The 20,439-nt window shown below is 45.1% G+C and overlaps 1 protein-coding gene across 1 annotated transcript in view; it reads right to left on the bottom strand.

Moving 5' to 3' along the window:
• LOC144538507 (zinc finger protein 638-like) overlaps nt 1–20,439 on the bottom strand; it is a 116,200-nt gene that overhangs the window by 74,486 nt on the left and 21,275 nt on the right. The window lies entirely within an intron of this gene.

Here is a 20,439-nt window from a genome sequence, read left to right as displayed (position 1 = left end):
TTCCTTAACACACGGTTTCCTTCACAATACCATCCACCGTGGAAACCCCGAGATGAAACCTCGAGGCAATTGTAACAAAGGGGTCCCCAGTGCTGGAACCTGCAGAAAAAAACCCAAATCAAGTAACTAAGTTACATGAATGATCATTCTAATTTTTTTCATATTACAGTCATTTTATGTCTATTGATTATTGAGGTTCATTGAGACGAACGATAGGCTATTGTGCGTAATTGCGCGCAATGGCGCACAAGGAGTTCCCTGTGGTTTACGCTAGTTAATAATAGTAATAATAACAATAACTTTATTTGTACAGCACTTTTCATACATAGGATGCAGCTCAAAGTGCTTCCCATTCAATAAAAGGAAGTAAAAGGGCAAAATTGACCATTAAAAATAAAACAGGGATAAGATTAGATTAAAACAAGTAATAATTAATAACAATTAAAATAAACAATAAATTATATAAGAACAATATAATAAATAGAGCAATAAGAAGAAGACGAGAGAAAATTATGCTAGTTATAGGCTAGGTTAAATAAATAAATGTCCACTGAGCAGGCCTCTCCGATATCTTTTGGCAGTGTTCCACATCAACTCCTTGGACTAAGTCTGTGCGAAAAGGAACAATAGTAATCTGACAATTTTTGAAAGATATTATAGGCTGAGGAGCACTTATTTGAATAAAATCTCAATGTATAGTAAGAGTTCACAATGCTCGCTGTACCGCCCTCCATGGACAAAATGCTGTAACCCTTTCCTCATAATATGATGAGTGTCTAGAGAAGATAAATAAAATGTTGTTTATGATATGCCTGGGTTTATAGTCTCCTTAAGGGACAGATTTGGTTCAAGACATTTTTTTTTACCAGTTTGCTGTCCAATAAGATTTTTTAAATGTATCTTCTAACAGGATTAAAATAATTAATGAGATAGCCTACTCTAGGTCTATTCAGCAGAACATATAGACCTATTCTAACAGGCTTACTTTCATGTTCTGCACCCTTTGAATTGCAAAAGTTCATTCACTGATGTAGTCTTTTTTTTTCTGACAATCAACTTATATCCTTTTTTTGTGTCAATGTATTATTGGCCTTTTCAATGAATGCTTCCAGTGCTATATTATACCATAACAAAACAGTTGATCCTTGATATTATTATACTATTAATATTTTAAGCATAGTTCTAGACCAGTGAGTATTTGATGAGTTAATATCCATGATGCTATTATTATGTGATATTAGGTGAATATTGCTACCTATCTTATGGTGCTATAGATTTAAGACAGCATATAGCCTGATGTTTTCTACGGTACTCATTTGTATGGTAGTATAGGCTATAATTCTGTTAAACTCTGAATTGGGCCTCTATATGAATGCTCACTGTGGATTATAGCTCAAAGGATAGTAACATCATATCCTGTGTATTGATAAATGCTTATACTATTAATGCTTGAAGCATACTTTTAGCAAACTTTTAAAGGCTTTGTCAAGCATTTTTTTTTTTGTTCGACCAGTGAGCATTTGATGAGTTAATATGTATGTTGTATATATAAAGAGAGAATGCAGGTTTGTTACATTTATTACAATATGTAACTTTACAATGTGAGTCATAACAAACTATTTTAGAAATCATTCCAACTGAGTACAGATGCTGTACACATAGAAATTGGAAAAAAATGAAATTCAATGTCTTATCCTATAGCTACTTGGCCAGCTAGTTTCTCCTCACGTGCAGAATCAACTGCTGTTCCCTGTTCTTTCTATGCACAGTACATTAGAGTGAAAAGCAACGGTGACATTTAAAGAAATTGTGAAGAGCATCCCTAAAATTGTCATAAATACCATGATTGTCAAACAGCTAGTTGTATAAAGCCCATTTGTAACAACCTAACTATCAAGCAGAATATAACTTCATTGTCATCTTATCCTATCTGGCCAGCTAGTTTCTCTTCACCTGAGCAGATCAGCTGCTGCTCTCTGCTCCTCCTATTCACAGTGCAGGAGAAAGTGTAAAGCAACAGTAACTGTTACATCCAAAAATATACGAACAAGGACTGTGTGCTCACTGTGTGTTTATTTGCATCAGCGGCCATTTAACAACTGCACTTCACTGAACATCCTTTACGACAGTGACGTCACGCTGTCGTGACTTAACATGTTGTAGCATGCAGCTGTATACTACATTCACCCCCCCCCTTCTAAAGTACAAACAGACTTGAAACAATTTAGTGCAACAGAATATTACTATGGCCTGAACATAGCCAACCTGACTGGGTAAACAGGGTAGACTGCCGGTTTACCCGCATAGCCTTGTGGGTTATTCTGCCACGTGACAGGCTATGCACTAGTCAAGGTTTTATTTACAGGTTAACACATAGTCTCTGAGGTAAGGGGGCCTCCGGCGAACCCGGGCAGGACGAGGCCCAGGCTGCAGGGGTTCAGCTGGTGCATCGGGTTCTGGCGGATGCGCAGCCGGGGCTCCTGGCTGTACAGCAGGGAAGTCCCAGTCCCCGTCCGTGTGGCGCGGATCAGCTGCGGCTGCCAGGTCAGAGGCGGACGGTGCCGTCACCCATCTAAGGCGACTGGCATGCCAACGTGAACCGTCGGCCAGGCGGAAGGTAGCCGGTCCCAACTGTGCCGTGATCTGCTGGGGTGCAGACCAGAAGGAAAGCAGCTTGTGGGACCGACTGGGTCGACGGATCCGGACCCAGTCTGACACTGCGAGTGCAGGGCATCTCACACGTCGCACCCTGTCGAAGCGCTGCTTCATGCGGTGTTGCTGGTCTGCTACTCTGTCGCTAGTAAGTTTATTTATTTATTTATATAGCCCTTTATCACAAGCATGTCTCAGAGGGCTTTACAGAGAGTGTGTCTAGCTAGGTCTAACTAAACACAATCAGTGGTAAACAAAATTTTGTAGGACAGCATGATGAAAAACACAAGGTAGGTAGGAGCAGATTTAGCGAGACAAACAATCTACCTATTCTATATAGCCTAACCTACCCGGCACCCCAGCCTTAGACCCTAAATGCACACAAGGAAAAACTCCCAGGAAAAAATTTGGAAGAAACCTTGGGTGGGCTGAGGCAAATAGGGATCCCCCCCCGGGACGGCTTAGCGTGCAATAGGTGCCGGGCAAAACATTGACAGAGTCATGGGCAACAATGATGACAAGAGAAAACAGAGAGAGACAAAAGAAGGGGAGGAGCATGCGGCGGTGGGGGGGGGCTGAGGCCAGCAGTAAAGGAGCGAGGGCAGCAGCGTCCAGGAGGGAGCAGCGGAAAGGAAGGGCAAGGCAGCACTGACGACGAAGAGCCAGGGCAGCACCCGTCACTGCCAGGTAGAACACTGACCTGGAGTCAGAGAGGAGGAGAGAGAGGAAGCCGCGTACACACACACAACACACCCAGACACACACACACACATAAAGAAGAAGGGGGGAAACAGCTGCAAACAGAACACACAGGGTCAGAGACACACGGGGGGCAGCAGCATCAGGGATGTGGAAGGGACCGAGGCCGGCGCTGACGACCACTGGACTGCACCGGAGTCTGAAGGGGGGAGAGAGTAAGGGGAGAAGCAGCAGCAGCAGAACACAAGACAGACACGTTGGGTGGGAGCAGGACCAAGGCCGGCGCCAACGACCGGCGGGAGCAACACCTGTCCACTGGCAGGTGGAGCACTGGACCGGAGTCTGAGGAAGGGGAGAGAAGACAGCTGCACACAGAACACACGGAGTCAGAGCACATCGGGTGGGAGCGGCAGCAGGGATGGGACTATGGCATGCACTGGCGACCACTGCACTGCACCGGGGTCTGAGAAAGGGGGAGGAGACAGGTACACACAAAGACAACGAACACACGGAGAGAGATCCAGGTGGGAGCAGCGTTAGGGATGGGACTAAGGCCAGCACCGAAGACCATCAGGGTCAGAGGAATCTGAGAAAGGGAGGAGAAAACCAGCCGCGCACACACACACACACACACACACAGAGCTGTGCAGAAGCAGCACAAGACCCAGACGTATTTGGGCACAGACACGCTCATACAGACAGCAGATAGGAAGTGATTAGACACAGTATAGCCAGAGGGCATCCCTATGCTTATGTTCCCAACGGCAAATTTCTATATAAATACTATCTAGGCTAGGGTAAGAGAGAAGACTGTGACGAGCCCAGGCCAGCGGTGCTAAGGTAGGTCGTAAGATTGCGAGAAAAGATAGGTTTTGAGTCTAGATTTGAAGATTTCGACAGAATTAGCTTCCCTGACTGTAAGAGGTAGCTGGTTCCAGAGATAGGGAGCTCGGTAGGAGAAAGCTCTACTGCCTGCTGATTTTTTCTTGATTCTAGGGACAATAAGGTAGCCAGCGTCCTGCGAACGGAGGGCACGAGATGGAATATAAGGGATGATGAGGTCGGATAGATATGATGGTGCAAGCCCATGTAACGATTTATAAGCTAACAGAAGCACCTTAAAGTCAGATCTGGCTTGAATTGGGAGCCAGTGAAGGGAGGTTAGGATAGGAGTGATGTGGTCAAATTTTCTAGTTCTGGTTAGTATTCTGGCAGCAGCATTTTGCACAAGTTGTAGTTTTTTAATACTACAGTTAGGTAGGCCAGAGAGTAAGACATTACAATAATCGAGTCTTGATGAAACAAAAGCGTGAATTAAGGTTTCAGCATCCGCCGTGTTTAGTAGGGAGCGAATTTTCGAGATATTACGTAGATGGAAAAATGCTATCTTAGTGATTTCCTTAATGTGAGCATCGAATGAGAGAGCTGAGTCGAACGTAACGCCAAGGTTTTTAACTGTGGGACTCTGGGTAATTAAGCAATCCCCAAAATTTAGAGTAAGGTCTGAAACAAGAGGTAGTTGGGTTTTTGGGCCAACAACTAGCATCTCAGTTTTGTTGGCGTTTAGTCGCAAGAAGTTTAGTGACATCCAATTGGTGACAGCGATTAGGCATAATTCTAGGTTTGAAAGTTGTAAGCGGTCGTCAGGTCTAATTGGTATGTAAATTTGAGTATCGTCCGCGTAACAGTGAAATTTAATACCATAACTGCGAAAGATTTCACCAAGAGGTAGCATGTAAATGGAGAAAAGCAATGGTCCGAGCACGGAGCCCTGCGGTACGCCAAAGTTAACTTTAGAATAATCAGATATAGTATTTTTATGTGAGACACAATGTGTTCTGTCAGATAGGTAGGAATTTAGCCAGGAAAGCGCAGAGTCGCGGATGCCAACGTCGCTCGCTAGGCGGTTTAAGAGAATATTATGATCGACTGTATCAAATGCCGCACTCAAATCAAGTAAGATAAGAACAGAAGAAGAATCGGAATCTGAGGCGAGGAGTAGGTCGTTTACCACTTTTGTGAGAGCAGTCTCAGTGCTATGTAGAGACCTAAAACCAGATTGAAAGGGTTCGAAGAGACTATTACACGAGAGGTAGTCGGTTAGTTGGGTAGAAACTATTCTTTCCAAGACTTTAGAGAGGAAGGGGAGATTGGAGATTGGTCTAAAGTTATTAAGATCATCCGGATCAAGGTTGGATTTTTTGAGCAGAGGTTTAATTATGGCTGATTTGAAGGACGAGGGCACAATGCCAGAGGAGAGAGAGGTGTTAATGATATTGAGTAGGGAGGGGCCTAATATTGGGAGAAGTTCCTTAACCAATTTAGCAGGAAGAGGGTCAGATAAGCTGGTTGTGGATTTAGAGGAAAGTACTAATTTAGAGAAGATGTCTAAGGAGACAGTCTCAAATTGCGAGAGTACGGCGGTGGTCTCTAATGGAGCTAATGCACGATTAGGAGAGGGATCAACGCCCTCGGTGGGTAAAGAATTGCTAATTTCATCTCTAATAGAGTCAATTTTGTGATTGAAGAAATTAAGAAAGTCATTCGCGGTAAATTGAGAGCTCGCTACAGGGGAGGGTTTACGAGTAAGTTTTGCTACCGTGTCAAATAGAAACTTCGGGTTATTTTTATTAGTGTTAATAAGATCTGAGTAGTAGGAGGCCCTAGCGGCGGAGAGCGTACGCTTGTAAGTCAATAGGCTATCGCTCCAAGCTAGTCGAAAGACCTCGAGTTTGGATAACCGCCATTTGCGTTCTAGCTTTCTACACGCCTGTTTTTGTGCACGAGTTTCATCAGTGAACCAGGGCGACGGTTTCTTTAGACGGCGGGTTTTTATGAGTAGGGGCGCAACAGAGTCAAGCGAGTCAGTTAGAATAGAGTTGAAGTTATCCGTGAACTCGTCGAGGGAACCAATTCGTTCAGAGAGAGAGGCAAGAGTTTTAGGTAGGAGATCAGCAAGTTTTGTAGTTGTCGAAGTATCAATACGGCGGATGCTGTAGGTATCAACTGGATTGGAATGCCGACAGGGCAGAGCAATTTGAAATTTAATGAGATAATGATCTGATAATGCCGGTGGATACGGCAAAACTTCTAAGTCTGACACGTTAATACCACGAGCGAGGACCAGATCAAGAGTGTTGCCGCTAGAGTGGGTCTGTTCGTGAACCAACTGAGTAAAGCCAAAAGTGTCAATTAGGGACGAAAAAGCTTTGCTAAGTGGATTAGTTTCACAATTTAGATGAATATTGAAATCACCGATAATTAGGATGTTATCCGTACGAATTACAAGGTCAGAGAGGAAATTGGAAAATTCTTCTAAAAAAGATGAATAGGGCCCAGGAGGGCGATAAAGGATGATTAGGTAGAAAGGCAGGATACCAGAGTGGTTGAGGCCCATGCTAACTGGAATGGACGGGCGCATAGTGAGCATCTCACAAGATGAGAGTTTGTTACTTAGATCTGGAGAAAGGTTCAGACTCGAATTTAAGATTAGGCCAACGCCCCCACCTTTCTTAGATGTCCGAGCGACATGCGAGTTGGTGAAGTTAGAGGGGGAAGCTTCAATTAATGGAAGAGCATCATTTGGCTTTAGCCAGGTTTCACATAATCCCATTATGTCAATACTATGTTCTTTAATTAAGTCATTGACCAGCAGGGCTTTGTTAGCGAGTGATCTGATATTGATGAATCCGAGACATATGCGCTTTGTGTTGCTAGTAGGTTCGGGACGCTCAGCAATGCGAATAGGTTTAATCTCAATTACGTTACTATTTTTTGTTCCATGCGGCGGCCGAGGACGACGGTAGGAGAGACGAGGAAGGGATACAGTGCTGATTTGCGAGTACGCAATAGAGTTCGTTGTAGCGTCAATGCTGCAGCCAGAAGGGTTGATATGAATAAGGTTATGCTGAGAATGTTTGGCTCGGCGATGGCAAAAGGTGGCATGGCGAGGGCGGGACACAGTCAAGATTGGATACACTAAGCTACCTGAGCTATCAGACTCCAAACCCGCACTAGGTGAAATCCTAGCAGGCTGTCTAACAACCTGCGACCCAACATGCTTTAGGGGAGTGTGTCATGCCTGCCTCAAGCACCTGTCCATGTTCCTAGACAAAATGTGGGCACCCAACCCAGTAGGGTGTATGCCATCAGTCTTAAGCATGCCAGGTTTACCCCAGAAGGAGGGCCAGTTATCTAAAAACATAAAACCCTGTTGCTCACAGTACTTGGCCAGCCAGCGGTTAAGGGCGACTAATCTGCTGTAGATATCATCATTAAGCGTAACGGGGAGGGGACCAGAGACAATTAAGCGATGCCGACTCATCTTGCTGGCGAGGTCACATGTCCTAATTATGCTGTGTTTAGTGACCTCCGACTGCTTCATCCTAGTGTTGCTGGTGCCGACATGTACTACGATGTTATCATGAGTAGCCTGGTTAGCCTGGTTGTTGTGTGCCTTATCCACATGTCTATGCCTGTTTGTCAGCACCCTAAGAGTAGCCTCTATGTCGGGAACTCTGGCCCCAGGTAGACAGACTATTTCGGCTGGCGCTTCTAGCCTAATGTTACGGGTTATGGAGTCACCTATAACTAGGATGCGTGGTTTAGAGCGGGGCCGAGGAGCCGGGGCGGCAGGCCGGCCACAGGGACTACCAAGCGGAGCAAAACGATTCTCAACCGGGGGCAGCGGTTGAAAATCGGGCCGTACAACAGACGGCTGGCTCATGCGGGCGCTCCGACGCCTCGGGACCGGGATAAACTCATCACCCGTTGCCGAAGGGGCTACGCTATCTGGGGAGTCCTGGCTAACGCTAACACTAGCAGGGCTGCTAGCTAGCCCGGACCGTAAACTATCTGGAGTGCCCGTCGTATCTAACGTGACTAACCTATCATCCTCAAGCTGACGGACACGACTCTCTAATAGAGTGAGCTTATCTAAAAGTAAGGAACAGACAGAACAGGAAGCCATACTTACCAACGTTGATGAGGGTAGCAGAGGAGATTAAATAAAGGCTTAGCTGAGGCTAGGAGCTTAGGCTATGCTAGCGGCTACCAGAAGCTATTACACTAGTCAAGCTAGGATACAAAGCTAGGCTAAGTAACGTTATGTAAAAGGCTAGAGGGTGCTGGGCTGTGCTAACGGCTACCAGACACTATAGTATAGGGCTAGACTGAATAGCTTTAGGCAAAAGGCTATCTAGCACAGGGTGCTAGCTTGCTGCGGGTAACTAAGTAAGCAGGAATTACTAACTAGCAGGAAACAAGCCCACAAGACAGGGCTAATAGCGAAAACTGCTAACTAGCTGCGGCTAGGTAAACAAGCAAGGCTAACAGATGATACAAAATTGTTACAGATAAACCAACAGAAATCGAGAGGGGTGATGCAGTTCACAGGTTGAAAGGGAGGAATTAAGGTTAGGATGTTAGAGGGAAAAAACGAATAATAAGAAAGAAACGAATAAAACTCCGGGACGACGTTGGGAAGATGCTAACAGCGTGGCAGCGGAACCGGAAGTCCAAGAAGTAGAGGGCTTCGCCGCTGGAGTGTCTTCTGTCGGAGGGCGTAGACGATCCAGGGGAAGCTGCAGTTCACGTCCCAGCATTAGGAGGGCTGGAGAACTGCCTGTCGTGGCGTGTGGCGTCGCCCTGTAGTGCAGTAAGGTGTTCTGCAGTGCTGATGAGAATGGGAGGCCGTCTGCCAGGTGTGCTCTGAGCCTGTTCTTGAGGGTCTGGTTAAACCTCTCCACACCGCCGTTGGCCTGAGGGTGGTATAGGGCAGTTCTAATATGTTTGATTCCCCTCTCCCCTGTGAAGGAAGCGAAGTCCGCTGAGATGAACTGGGGGCCGTTATCAGTGGTGATGGTGTCAGGCACACCCCAGCGGGAAAACAGGGAGGCGAGGAAGTCGATGACCACCCTGGCAGTGACAGACCCGACAGGGAGCACTTCGGGCCATTTGGAATGTAGGTCGTAGGCCACCAGAAGGAAGCGTTGGTGCTGAGGGATGCCGTGAAGTTCGCCACAGATGTCCACCTGGATGTGGGTCCACGGTGCCGCTGGCCACGGCAGGGGCTGCAAAGGCGGAGGTGGGACCGGGCCGGTCTTACCACTGGTGAGGCAAGCTGTGCAGTCCTTCACCATCGTCTCAATGTCCCTGTCAATGCCAGGCCACCAAACCAGGCCCCTGCAGCGTTGTTTGACCCTCACGATGCCTAAGTGACCATCGCGAACCATGGCCAGGATGCGTGCCCTCAAGGCGCTGGGGATCACTGCGCACAGCCCCCTTGCCACGCAGACATCATTCCAACAGGAGAGGTCACCCTTGACACGGTGAAAAGGTGCTAGTTCTTCCAGCACCCTGGCGGGCCAACCCTTTTGGATGAAAGTGAGGAGCTGGGTGAACACCGGGTCCTGTGCAGACGCTGCTTGGAGCTCGTGCAGGGAGACAGCTGCCCGGAGGGGTTCGTGTAACATGAGGACCAGCTCCGACTCAGAGGGGTCTCGGACGGCATCCGGCACAGAGCTGGGCGTGGCTCTGGAGAGCAAGTCTGCCACGACGTTGTCCCTGCCAGGCATAAACTCTGTAGTGAAGTTATAAGCCTGCAACCTCTCTGACCACCGGTAAAGGCGTAGTGGCTTGTGTCCTGATCCGGTCGTGGCCAGCAGAGCTGTGAGGGCCTGATGGTCTGTCTGGAGAGTGAAGTGCCGCCCATAAAGGTACATGTGCCACCATTCACATGCCCAGACGCAGGCCAGTGCCTCCCTCTCTCCCACGGAGTATTTCTGCTCAGCCGAAGTAAGTGACCTCGAAGCAAACGCCACTGGGCGCTCAGCTCCTCTCTGGAGTTGGGACAGGACAGCACCGACAGCGGTGTTGGATGCATCACAAGTCACGAACGTGGGGCTTTGCAGGTCGAAATGGGCGAGAACAGGCGGGCAAGTGAGCTGCGTTTTCAGCCGGCGGACTGCGGTAGAGCATGCAGGGGTCCAAGACCAGGGCACGTCCTGTTTGAGGAGGGCGCGCAGCGGTGCAGTGGTTTCCGAATAGTGGGGGAGGAAACGCAGGTAAAATGTGGTCATCCCAAGGAACGACGACAGCTGCGCAGGACAGGAGGGCTCAGGTAGGCGCAGGACCGCGTCAAGATTCGAGTGGAGTGGGCTCAGGCCGTCGGCAGTCAGGCGGAACCCCACAAACTCGATGACGGGCGCAGTGAAGATGCACTTCTCCCCATTCAGTGTGAGGTTGTGGCGGGCGAGCACGTCAAGCACCCTGGAAAGGCGGTCGTCGTGCAGGGCAGATGTTGCTCCGTGCACCACGATGTCATCCAGATACACGACCACACCCGGGATGCCTGCGAAGATAGTGACCATGATCTTCTGGAAGCAGCTGGGAGCGGAGCTGAGTCCGAAGGGCATGCGGGTGTACCTGAAGACGCCCATGTGGGTCACGAAAGCAGTGAGGTTGCGGCTCTCTGGGTGTAGGGGAACCTGCAGGTAACCCTGGTGAAGATCGAGCTTGGAGAAAACCGTTGAGCCGTGGAACTTGGCAGAGAGCTCCTTCGTCGTGGGCAGTGGGTACTTGTCGGGGATCACCGCTTTGTTTACCTGCCTGAGGTCAATGCAGGGGCGCAAGCCGCCTGTCTTTTTCTTTGCCACCACCAGGTTGGAGATCCATGGAGAGGCGTCGACTCGCTCAATGATGCCAGCATCCAGGAGCTTCTGCAGCTCGGCCGTGACATCGTCGCGTAGAGCGAGGGGCAGCCGGCGCAGAGGTTGGATGACAGGGGACACGGCTTGGTCGAGGAGCGGCTGGTGGTTGAAGGCAGTGAGGCATCCCAGCCCAGTGAACAGTGAAGGCCAGCGGTGCAGCCAGGGCGTGGTCACTGTCGATATGGTGGCACCCGTGTTGTCCGTGATGGAGAAGCCCAGGGCGTAGAACAGGTCAAACCCGAGGAGGTTGGCACCATGGCGAGACACCTGAAAGGTGAACGCCGGGAGAGCTCTGGAGCCATAACGTACAGAGAAGGTGGCAGTACCCACCATACCGATTTTAGTGTGGCCATAGCCATACAGATCCTCGGCGCCTGCCTTGATCGTCAGTCGGGGAAAGAGCCGCCGGACCGTGGACTCATTGAGCAGAGACCTGGAAGCCGCAGTGTCCAGCAGCAGTGGCAGGCACACGCCATCCAGCTCCACCGTGCACCACTTAAAGGGCTTGGTGCTGGAGCCCACAGAGTGGATGGTGGTTGGGCTCGATTGATCGGACGAGCGAGGTCGGGGGTTTACAGGGACGGGCGCAGAGCGGCACAGTTTGGAGAAATGGTTCAGCTTACCGCAGCGTCGGCACCTCTGTCCAGTGGCCGGGCAGACCGGTGCGCGTGTGGGGTGTGATGAAGAACCGCAGTTTCCGCAGAGCCGAAGCGCAGCGGCGCCCCGGCGTCCCGCGACATTTACCTCAAGCTCGTCGTGAGGGGAGATGGGGTCGGAGAGCGGAGCAGTCAGGGCTACTGTCTGTGCCAGCGGAGCAGAGTGAGAAGAGGCCGGGAGCTGAGATGCTAACAGAGCAGCAGACTCGAGCTGGAAGGCTATTTCTACCGCCTTTGACAGCGGCAGGTCGTCCGGCGACATGAACAGTTTCTCCCGCAGTTTGGGGTCGGTTGTGTGCTCTGCTAGTTGGTCTCGGATCATCTCCTCCTCTAGATTGCCGAATTTACAAAGGCTGGCCAAGCACCGGAGGTCGGTGACAAAGTGGTGGACCGACTCACCCAGCCGCTGTCGGCGCTGTCGGAAGACAATTCGCCGTACCATGACGCTCTGTGGGGCAGCGAAGTGTCCGGTCAGTAAGGCGACACAGTCTGCGCATGTTTGCGCGGGTCCGAGAGTCCTGAAGATGCGTTGTCCCTCGCTGCCCAGGCTGTGGATTAGCATAGCCTTTAGCCTCGCATCACTCGCCTCGGCTAGCCCAATAGCCTCAATAAACGTCTGGAAAGACTCATGCCAGCGGGACCATGGGACCGGTGGCTCACCAGGCAGGGCGAGGAACGGAGGCAGAGGTGAGAATGGAAGCTCCATCGTCGTCGCCAATGTTACATCCAAAAATATACGAACAAGGACTGTGTGCTCACTGTGTGTTTATTTGCATCAGCGGCCATTTAACAACTGCACTTCACTGAACATCCTTTACGACAGTGACGTCACGCTGTCGTGACTTAACATGTTGTAGCATGCAGCTGTATACTACAGTAACATTTAGAAATAGAAGTAGCCCTAAATTGTAATACCATGATTGTCAACCAGCTGACTCAGTAGTGACTTTAAAATTACTTAAATGTTTTTTGTATGTCTATGTACACTGTCTTTTTCCGATCATCGAGGGAAACGCGGCAGAGGGCGCAAAATGTATCCCCAGGCTATGAGATGAGAGAAAGACGCCAAGAAGAGGCAAAAGGGGTAGGTGCCTCAGGCGGCGTAATGAAGGGATCATCTCAGAAGAACAAAAAGACTTAGTGGTGAACTTATCCAGTAGAGACTTAACAACTGCAGAGACTGAGGCACTGAGTAAGGGGTTAACGTTTGTCCCCACTCCCAGAACTGAACCATTTACTGTTAAGACTGAATTGTTCAAACTGTACAGAAATATACGTTTGAAAAGTTTTTTTTAGAGAGAGAACTGGTTTAAAGTCACAGTTAAGAGTTGATAGTGAATCTACAGTGAAATAATTTAGGCACATCCAATAAGACCAGTACTCTACACTTTGCCTAAGATTCACAAATCTTTGACAAACCCTCTTGGCCGACCAGTGGTGCAGGTATTGGTTCACTGACTGAAAGCCTGTCTATATATGTGGACTCTCACATCAAGCCTTTTGTTTTTTCTTTATCAGCATACTTAAAAGACACAAATGATGTGCTAAACAAATTAAAACAAATTGATGATGTACAGGAGACAGACATTTTAGTTAGGATGTTACAAGCTTGTATACACACATTCCACATGAAAAGGGATTGAAAATCATACTGTTAGCATTGAAGCATTGAAATATTATCTCGATAAGAGGAATTGTGAAGATCAGCCTCCAACAGATTTTTTGTTAAAACTGGCTTCACTTGTTCTGGAGAAAAGTTATTTTAAAGTGGAAAATACATTCTATTTGCAAGTCCGGTGTACAGCCATGGGTTCGACCATGGCCCCCAACTATGCAAATCTGATTATGGGTTATTTTGAACAAGAATCAGTGTATTATAACAACAACAAACAACAAAATCCAATATTATGCCAGATATATTGATGATTGCATAATGTTGTGGAGAGGAACCAATTTGATCTTAACTCGTTCCTACAACTCTACACTCAATCTGTGTGAAAATGTATGTTAAATAAAATTTTTGGGATAGTGGCCATATTGGTAATATGCAAATTAGAGTGCTCAAGATAGATTCAATCATAAATCTGAGTATTCCAATGTGTTTCTAATGATCAAAAAGCATAAAATAGACACCAAGTTTGCCAAAAGAGTCAAAAGTTATGGTAAAACTCATTTTCGGGTAGCCGCCATCTTGGAAATATGCAAATTAGGGGTCCAGACACACCCAATCGTAAAGATAAGCATTCCAACGTGTTTCTAATGGTCAAAAAACATAAAATAGACACCAAGTTTGCATTTGTAGCTCATCTGGTTCAAAAGTTATAGCCGAAACCTTTTTCGGGCGGCGGACATAATGGATTTGGCCGCCATGGCGACCCGGGGGTCGCCGGCTCGGGCGCTCTCGCTAAATCATTAGAGCATGCCCTGGGCTACATCTGGGCCAAATTTGGTGCTTTTAGACTGATTTGCACGAAAATATCCCTAAGGCCCTCGACTACTAAGCCTTATTTTCAACTTAAAACAGGCTGCTATAGGTGCCAGAATTGCACCCATTGCAACAACATCACAGAGGGAAACAGCTTCACACACCCACGGACGGGTAAGAGATTTTTCATTAGAGACCGAATCACTTGTACCACCACGCACATAATGTTTATGTGGAATGGGGTATATTGGAAAAAGCACGAGACCGCCATCAGGCTCAATGATGTCACATCCCCTGTAGCAAGGCATTTTCAAAAAGAGCACCACTCAGTGGCCAGCTTGAAATGCATGGGCATTGAGAAGGTGACTCTAGGGGATCCAGAAAAAAAGCCTCTCCAGAGAGAGGCTTACTGGCAATATACTTTGGGCACAGTTTCTAATGGTTTAAATGAAGATTTTGAATTGACTTGTTTTCTATAAATAGGATGCTAACATAATATTGACATTGTGACGTTGATAATTCTGTTTGTATGTATGTATGTATGTGATTGATCAATTATGGTAATGAATATGGCCGAGGACTCTATGTTTGATCCAAGAATGTTACAACTAAATATAATTGTTTAGTTGTTCAAGCATGGGGACACTGAAAATGTAAATAAAAACATTGTGACATTGGTACAACAGCATTTCATATACTTATTTGGAAACTACCAAGTTATTTCAAAGAAACAGTGCTCACTACACTTTACAGGCCATGGGAAGGTAATTACGGAGAAATTTCTAAGTAGTTACCCTGTCTTCAGTTCTTTATCGGAAACTATTCCACTGTTGCATGGAAACAGCGAGCCACTACATTTTACAGGCCATGGTAAGGTAATACTGGGTAAATTACAAAGATGTTACTTTTTCTAATTCTGAAACTAGATCAAGATCACGGGAACAGCAGCCACTACATTTTACAGGCCATGAGGAGGAAATTATGGTGAAATACATAATATAATAATAATAAACTTTATTCATATAGCACCCTTCATACATGAAATGCAGCTCAGAGTGCTTTACAATAAATAGAGAAGACAGATTGAGGTAAAATACAGTGAGAAAAACATAAATAATAACAAAAAGGCAGCTAAGAAATGTAATACAGAGTTAAAGCACAGTGAGACAGAAGCAAAAGAGCAAATTACAAAAATGAAGAACAACAAAAACTAATTAAAACCAACATTAAACAAATATATATAAGATGTTACCAACTTACAACTGAGTAACAACTAGTCATTACAATAAAATTACTCTTTCAATTTTCCCCACAGCTATCCACTCCTAATAGGACAGCTTTATTTTATTACCTCCGCCAAGGAGGTTATGTTTTCGGTGCCGTTTGTTTGTTTGTTTGTCTGTTTGTTTGTCTGTTAGCAGGATTACGGAAAAACTACTGGCCGATTTTCATGAAACTTTGTGGAAGTGTGTAGCATGGGCCAAGGAAGAACCCATTAAATTTTGGAGCAGATCCGGATCCGACTCACGAACAAGTAATAATAGCACAAACCTTGGCAGAGGTCTGCGCTCTCTGAGTGTCCTTCTAGTTGTTAATTGTAACATCTTGAATTGCGCAATACTGAGGAATGAATCTTTCATTGCGCGTTTATCCACAGACTAATTCTAGTGAAGTGAGGGATTACTTAAAATGAGATTACAGTAAACTTTATTAAAAATACATTACAGTTACTGAAAAAATATTCATGGAGATAACATCAGCGATTGATCTGTTAAAAGTAGATCACTTGAACTTGTTTGAAACTACTGTTTGAAACAAAAGCAGAGGTCAGTCTCAAGTCTTGAGGCACAAGTCTCAAGTCAAGTCCATGTCATTAATGTCAAGTCTCAAATCTTAAATGTAGAACACCAAGTCAAGTCAGAACAAATCAAGAGTCCAGTATCAATTTAATATCTTAAAAACCCTAAATCCTAACCCTTAAAACAAAATATCTAGGACTTGTCAATGCAATATGGTTTTAATAGGATAAAAACTTGGTAAGAGCATCATGAGTTTGATTTCTATAATCAGTTTCAACTTCAATAAATTCAATCATTCCATACAAATTCAGAAAACAGAATTTAAATTCAGTCGTCTGCTGGAACAAATCTCATCACTTTCAATCTAAGTCATTTACACAAACACAAGATCTCAAGTCAAGACTTTAGAAACCTTTTCAAGTCATCAAAGTACAAGTCAAGTCAAGTCTCAAGTCACCAGAACCCAAGTCAAGTCTCAAGTCTTCTCCTCATGCATCAAGTCAAGTCTCAAGCGATTAAAACAGTGACTCAAGTCTGACTTGAGTCCAATTCATTAATTGAAATACTGGTTAATTATGGTGCTTCATCATAATGCATCAAAATATGAACTGAAACCAACCGTTTAAAACAAAGTAATCCCAAAGTTACTAAAAGTAATCAGACTGCTTTACTCATCAGTTACTTGGTGTAAACCAATACTGCAGATAACAATTTTAGCAAAATAATCAGTAATCTGTAATGGATTATATTTTGAATCTAAATTTCCCAATGCTGTCTATCCTAAAAAGCAATTTCTATTTTTCATTTTCGCAAACACGTGAGACTATTTTTCTCAGAGAGGAGCTAATTTGGCCATTCTCAAGAGGTATGCAAGTGTCAATAAAAGTAACAAAGGTACTGCTAACATAGTAGGAAAATGGCAGTTCAGATATAATACAAACAACTCAAATTTCTCAACAGAGCCATTGAAAATAACAAAGCAGTCATCAAAGAGAAGCTTTTTGGATATTTGAACTTAAGTCACTAACGCTTAATGGCATGAATGAAGATCTAAATCTCACTTGTTTCCTGTGATATGTGGGGGCCTCTCTCATGTCTGTTTGGGTTCTGCTATATCTTTTGTAGAGTAAGACTCTTATTTTGAATGTGTTCTTCCTTGTTTTTCTGAGCTGATTGTCGGGGGTTTTACTATAGTCTCTGTATCTTCTGGATTTGGATGAAATTGACCTATCCTGATTGGCTAATGAAACACTTGTGAAGTGTGAACACAGCTGCTACCAATTGGGTCATCTACCTGTGAACTTATAAAGTGGCTATTGTGTGGTGCCACTCCTTAGAGCACTGATGAAAGCATGTAGCTGAAATGTTTGCTCCTTAGTTCCTTTGTATATATAGTTTTTTCACTTGCACTTTTAAGTTGAGCACTTACGCAATAAATTCGTTTTTCTCAACTAAAGAAACTTTTTTGTCCTAGCCTTTTATTTGCAGTGTGCGGAATTATTTTTCTATTTTTAGATCTATGTTTATCTTTATCACACTTGTAATGCAAGTCAGTTTCCCTGCCTTGTGGAGGTAGAGGAGGGGGTGGACAAACCCTGAAATTACAGATGCTGCAAAGGAAAAGTTTAGAGCAAGCAGAAAACAGCCTGCACTCATATAAGGACCGAGTGGCACAATTACAACATACGGGACATAGCTGATGACCATGGCGATTAAGTTGATCAAGATGATGTTAAAGGCCCTTCTTTTCATGTTGTTTCCTCCCCCCCTATCACTCTCCCTCTGCCCTTCCCCCGGCCCAGGCTGTTTTAGAGCCATGAGAACTGACAAGCAGCAGAAAAGCATTACCGAAAACAGCGCAATGTGCACACCTACAGACAAATAAAAGAGCGCTGCCTCATAAGCTGCAAACATTGAACCAAAGCATGAACCAAGGACCAGCAGCCAGACAACACTACAACAGGCCACCCTGTACCTCAGGGGTTTATACCCGAGGAAGACCACAGGGTGAACTACTGCCAGGTAATGCTCCACGCAGATACAGCTCTGGAAGAGGGTACGAGCAAAAAATTGAAGCCCAATAAAAAAATTGCTGGCCTGGTGGGCGGGAGCGGAGTCGAAGGACAGCCATATGATGTAACAGACATTGGAAAAGCAGTACAGTATCTCAGAGACATGTGGAGGGTGAAGAACTCTGAGGCCATTGCCTCTCATGCTGCAGTCGCTATCAGCCACAGGACGTAGCCATTGGTGGGGAGGCTCAAGAGGTTAACGGCATTGGAGGCCAAGCCAATGTACAGAGCCTGAGATATGTACGGTAGAGATGAGTTGGAGGCTTGCCCCATGCTGCTATTCATCTTGCCACTGAATGAACCTGAAGTGAATAATTGAAATGGGGATCAGTTATTCGCTGTTTAGAGATGAAATGGTGATTACAGTGCAACATCTGACATAAAGGCAATTCAGAAAAGGAATTGCATAAAGCACAGATACATCCTCAAAACACTAGCACCTTTTCTCCAGATAGGCGAATCCTTAAGTAGAATTTTGAGTTTATTCAGACTTTTTTAAAGAGAAAAAAGTCAGTATTCTGAGTTTAAAGTCAGAATTCTGAGAATAAAGTCAGAATTCTTAGTTTAAAGTCAGAATTCTGAGAATAAAGTCAGAATTCCGCATTTAAAGTCTGAATTCTGAGTTTAAACTCAGAACTCAAATTTTTCACGTGGCCCTAATCCTCTTCTGTAGTAAAAAGTGTTTGTCCTGAGACTGTTATAAAAGGACGCCAGACAAAAAAGACTCATAATTACAGTAATCATGACAGAACTCCTGTATCAATTAATGTTGGACAAAATGTTGTACCTCCCAAACAAATCTTTATGTTGGTTCATGAATACACAAAATTCTAGTTTTAGGTAAAACTTACAAGATTCCTTTTTAGCTTTTGAAAATTGTCCAGCCTGTAGTAGTGGAGAATAAAACTTGTCCAGCCTTAGTGGAGAACCTCAGGTGGATGTTCCATGGATGGTCTTCACTATCCAAAAGCTTCCCACCTTCCCTAACACACCTCCATCTCTACCTCCTTCCTCACCCCATCTCTTTACATACCCTTCCATCCTCTACTCCCACTCTGCATACACCTATTTTTGTTTCATAACCTCCACACTTTACATAAGCCAGTTTGCTTTCAATGCAAATTACCTGTTGCTTGGCGTGACCCATTTTCACATAAGCCACATATCATACCTAAACAGAGGTTGGACAATTATTGTTAATTCTTTTTGGTAGTCATAAAGCCATAGTCCTTTACCTCAAGGTATCTGCAACTGTGGATAACAGTGTGATTAAACTGTGTGATAATGGTTCGTCAGCCATTAGAAGCTCTATCCATCCATCCATTTCCTTGCCGCTTACCCAGGTCAGGGTTGCAGTGGCAGCAGGGCAAGCAGAGCATCCCATACATCCTTCTCCCCAGCAACTTCCATTTAATAATAGTTCCATCTCATAATATTGACATTTTCATTTTTACATACTTATATATAGCACACATTTCATATTTAGTAATCCATGTTTAAGTAAAAAATCGAGACTGTAACAACAGTAAGTAAATCCATAAATATCAGTAATCCATACTCCCCAGTTTTTCTACTAGGATTTGGAAGATTTTAGGTTTATTTGACCCCTATAGTTTATACTCTATTTTGATTGTCCTTATTGTTGTTGTTTTTATGCATATTTATATGTATGTATATACAGTATATATATTATGTATGCATTTTTTTCCTTCCCTGCTGTATCCCATTACTTTTGCTACAACAACCCAATTACCCCACAGGGGTCAATAAAATGTCATCTTATCTCTATGGCTGACCTAGTGGGCTGAAATTGGGACAAAAGTATTGCTCATCTACTGTACATTGCCTACAATGTTGCCAGTGCACTGTCCTTTGGTCGGATACAGTGGTTCAGTCAATGTTCCATATATGAGTGGAGAGATGGAAATGACTCTTTTCTCTTTAATACACAAGGATGCCTTCTGGACTGGCTGAATGACCGTAATTCAATATGGGTACACCACAGCTAGTCTGCAATCAGGTATATATCCAGCTATATAAAATGAGCTGATTGTTCACTCGTTACAAATAAAAAGGCACTGGCCAGGGAGTTCTTTAAGAGGGTGAGTTGTTGGCGTTAGGGTCAGACCAATATATCGGTTTGCCAATACATTGGGCCGATATTGTCCTTCAATTTAAAATCCAATCTGGTCCAGTCAGTGTGGTCCACCTCTGATGATCCAGTTTTATTGATAACATATTTATTGCAGAATTGATCAATACTATGGGACATGTTAATCAGATTCCACACTTGTGCACGAATGTGTTATCCTGGGTTTCAGTTTGTGTCCCATTGTCTAAATGTTATTTCAGAGGCTTTGCCACCCTGACAAGAATACAATTCTTAAGGAAACACTGAATACTTGTAGTTTTTTGGCATGAAAATGG

This window comes from Centroberyx gerrardi, chromosome 3 (assembly GCF_048128805.1).
Source record: "Centroberyx gerrardi isolate f3 chromosome 3, fCenGer3.hap1.cur.20231027, whole genome shotgun sequence".
In the NCBI taxonomy this organism is placed as follows: Eukaryota; Metazoa; Chordata; class Actinopteri; order Beryciformes; family Berycidae; genus Centroberyx; species Centroberyx gerrardi.
Note: the sequence above shows the minus strand (reverse complement) of the source record. Positions and strands in the feature narration are given on the sequence as shown.